This window comes from Tenrec ecaudatus, chromosome 4, assembly GCF_050624435.1.
Source record: "Tenrec ecaudatus isolate mTenEca1 chromosome 4, mTenEca1.hap1, whole genome shotgun sequence".
NCBI lineage: Eukaryota > Metazoa > Chordata > Mammalia > Afrosoricida > Tenrecidae > Tenrec > Tenrec ecaudatus.
The window spans coordinates 68,329,455-68,333,120 of NC_134533.1; the positions used below are offsets into that span (position 1 = coordinate 68,329,455).

Sequence of the window (3,666 nt, forward strand, 5' to 3'; positions counted from 1 at the left end):
TGGAAGCATTCTCTCATCAATTCCAAGCAATTGAGAAAACAACTATCTGGCCAACCAACTGGAAGAAATCCATATTCCAAATAAAGAGACTCAACACAATAGAGAAATTATTGAGCAATATTATTAATGTCACATGCACATGAACCTTTGCTGAAGATGATCAAAAATGCCTGCAGCAGTATACAGACATGGGGATGCCGGGACTTTAAGCCAGCATCAGAAGAGGACATGGCATGAAGGATGTCCTTTCAAAGTCAGAAGTATCTTGGCTGAAAGGAGAGAATACCAGAAAGACTTTAACTTGTGTTTTATTGAGTATGCAAAGAGATTCAACGGACTGTGTGGATCATAATGAACTAGGGATAACATTTTGGAAGAGCAGGAATTCCAGAACACTTCACTGTGGTCCTGAGAAACCTACACATGGAACAGGAGGCTGTCTTGGACCAGAACAAGTGGATATTGTGTGTTTTAAAATCAGGAAAATTGTACATCATGGATGTATCCTGTCATCAGACAGAATTTTCTAAAGAAACAAAGCCAGCGACAAACATATTTGTCTAAGGCAGAACTTGCTATCAAGAAATAAGTTTATATCGAGAAAGCAACACAGCCCAGTCCCTCATAAGTCCATGGGTTCAATGCCAGCTGGGGCCCTCTTCAGACTCATGCTGCTGCTGAGTGATGAGCAGGAAGGGGAAGCCAGAAGCTGGGAAATCACAGGCCAAGGTGCAGGCTCACAGGGTTCCCAGGTCCACAGGAGCATGGCAGCACCAGATGTGAAACGCAGGGCCCCATAAGCAGGAAGGCAAAGAACCACAGAGAGTTCTCAATGTCTTCCATAAAAAGGCGATACTCCCAAGGAAGTATCATCAGGTTGGACACCACCCCTACCTTCAGCCAAGTACATTGTCTAACCATCACAACACAGATCACCAATGACAGGCCTCCCTGTTTACCTGAGTTTTGGGTTCTTGAAGGGGCTCAGATCTGGAAGCTATTGTGATTTTCTAGCTTGTATGAATGTGGGAAGTAATAGGAAACTTCTCTTGGAAAACAAGATTAAGGAACCTCAGGGGAGCTGTGTCAGCCACCTTAGCAAAACGCTAAGGAAACTTTTGAATCCTGCTATAGAAACAGAAGCTAAGTACAGAGTAGACCGGCAAATCAGAATGTAGAAAATGTTGATGTTGAATATAACACATCTCGTTCAAAAGAGAGTAGAGGCTGTATCCCTAAACCAAGCATACTGTCAATTCTGCATGGGGTGCTTTAAACATAGGAGACAAAGAGGTGGAAAGGAAAATCCAGAGGGGTCGTAATATGCATAATAAATTTAGAGGGAGAATGATACTTCAAGAAATATCTAGTAGTACTAAACGGCAAATTTCTAAATTGTCCAAGAAAACAGACATATTTTATATGCCATTTCTTTAGAGAAGATTATCTGGGTGGGTGTTTTCCTCATTTAATTTGGGACTAATTGCATTACTCCTCATATTAGAGATTTACCCATGTTTTCGTTCCTAGACTCTAGAAAATAAACAATGGGTACAGATTGACAAAATGGGCACGTTCTGAAAACTTGAAACCATCAATCTCTCTCTCGCTCTCTCTCTCTGGCCCCCACCCCCCTCCACCCACTGGATAATATAGCATTTGTCATGAATGTCTTTATAGCTAGGGATAATAACGTGAAAATCTGGAGGTTCACATTTTGAACTTCTACTAAGGAAACGTTTTGTACTACGTACTATATACATCTTGTTGTAGGACTTAGTCAGGTTTTCTAAACTTGATGAATGTAGGGTTGACATTCATGGTGCGTGTCTGTCCTTCATTGTGGACACCCAGCATGTTGGTGTCCATAGACTGCCCAAAGAATCCTTCTTAGGTTTAGAAATTCATTTTCCTGCCTAATTAATAAATTTTGCTACCATAATAAATGCAATGTGTCATGTGATCTCTTGACTGCAACTTCCACAAGCATTGATAGTGGATCCAAACAAGATTATCTGCTACACAAGACCTCTTTAAAGGGTTGGCAAGCAAAGATCAGCAGACTAAGGTACACCGACCCAAGCATGGTATTTTTAATCACCTCATATGTATATGAAAGTTGTTGGAACGATACAGAGAAGATTAGCATGGCCCCTGCGCAAGGATGACACGCAAATTCGTGAAGCGTTCCATATTTTTCTGTACATAATACCAACCCTTTCATATTGGGAATATAATTTTTTGTTTTTCTAAATTAAATAAAATGTGCTCAAAACAAAAAATTATTAAAAATTTAAAATTTAAAAAAATTTATTAAAAAAAAAAGTTGGACACTGAATAAGGAAGACACAAGACAAAATGATACGTGCCAACTATGGTGTTGGCAAAGAACACTGAAAGTATCATGGACTGCCAGAAGAACAAACACATCTGTCTTGGAATTTTTCATCACTCAAAAATAACCGAACCAAACTCAGCGACCTGTTCAGACTTCCCAGACTGGTAAGCTTTACTCCAGCGGAAAGCCTCCTCTTTCTCACTCGGGAGTAGCTGGTGGTTTCCAACTGCTACCTTTATGGTTCGTAGCACAACTCATCACCCACCAGGCCACCTGGGGTCCTTTCTCAATTGCTGTGGTGGTTCTGAGGTAAAATCGAGTGGGTTCTGACTCATAGCGACCCTGTAACCAAAGAAGGGATCACCACCGGTCCCGCGCCATGCTCACAATCGTGTGCAAGTTTGAGCCCAGTGCTGCAAATGTTTGCTATTTTCATAGACTTTACCCTATAATTCAAATTGTACAAAGCAGCTAAACTTATTTTAAGATAGGAAACTGACTAGGGCATATTAGCTAATCTGAAGGGAAAGACCAAGATTTAAGGTTTTAAGAAGTTGACATTTTCTGGTCAAGATACCTATCATGCCTTAATCTTGCCTTAGCCCAAAGACCTCTCCTGTTTGTGGAATTGCTTCCTTGTCTTTCCAGACACTTACACTATAATGGACACTCGAAATGTGCATCACACACTTGCACCACCCCCACGCCCGGCCCCCAACCTCCTCCTTCGCCCACCATTCTCTGACTTCTTGTTTCCACTGGCCTCTGAACGCAATGGCCCGAGCGGAAAAGCTCTCCAACTCCATGAATTCTGGGTCTGAGCTTCTGAACAAATTAGAAGGGGCGAAAAACAAGGCATATTAACTGCCATTGTAAAGCGAAGTTGCGTAACAGAACTAGATCTGGCAAACCACAAGGAAAATGGGTTTAAAAAACGCATTCGCTCAAGCGCTACCGCCTGGAAGGCACAAGCTGAGCATCTAGGGAACAACTGTCTGCGGGAGAGGAAGCAGACGAGCACAGGGCTCTCTCCTAACCCGGGGCTAGGGCGCCTCCGGCGGGAATCTCCACCCTCCCACTGGTCCCTCGGAGGGCCGCCCCCGCTAACTACTGGGCCACTTCAACGCTGGAGGCGGCTCGGCGTGGAGAAAGGGACGGAGGAAGTGGCTGAAAGGAAGTCCAGCCCTGGGGCCCACGTCCAATTGGCTGGGCTTAGTCAGATCGCTCTCTCTGATTGGCTACTCCCCAAAGACGCCCCGATCCGGGGAATCTGGCGCCCGGGCGCTACCCGCTGCTCATTGGCTCCGGCTCAGTGGGCGGGGCCTCGG

General features: G+C 44.0%; 1 pseudogene; it reads left to right on the plus strand.

Annotated features, from left to right (window-relative positions):
* Window positions 1-2,101: 2,101 nt before the first annotated feature.
* LOC142447490 (U6 spliceosomal RNA) lies at window positions 2,102-2,199 on the plus strand (annotated as a pseudogene).
* The last annotated feature ends 1,467 nt before the right edge of the window (window positions 2,200-3,666 follow it).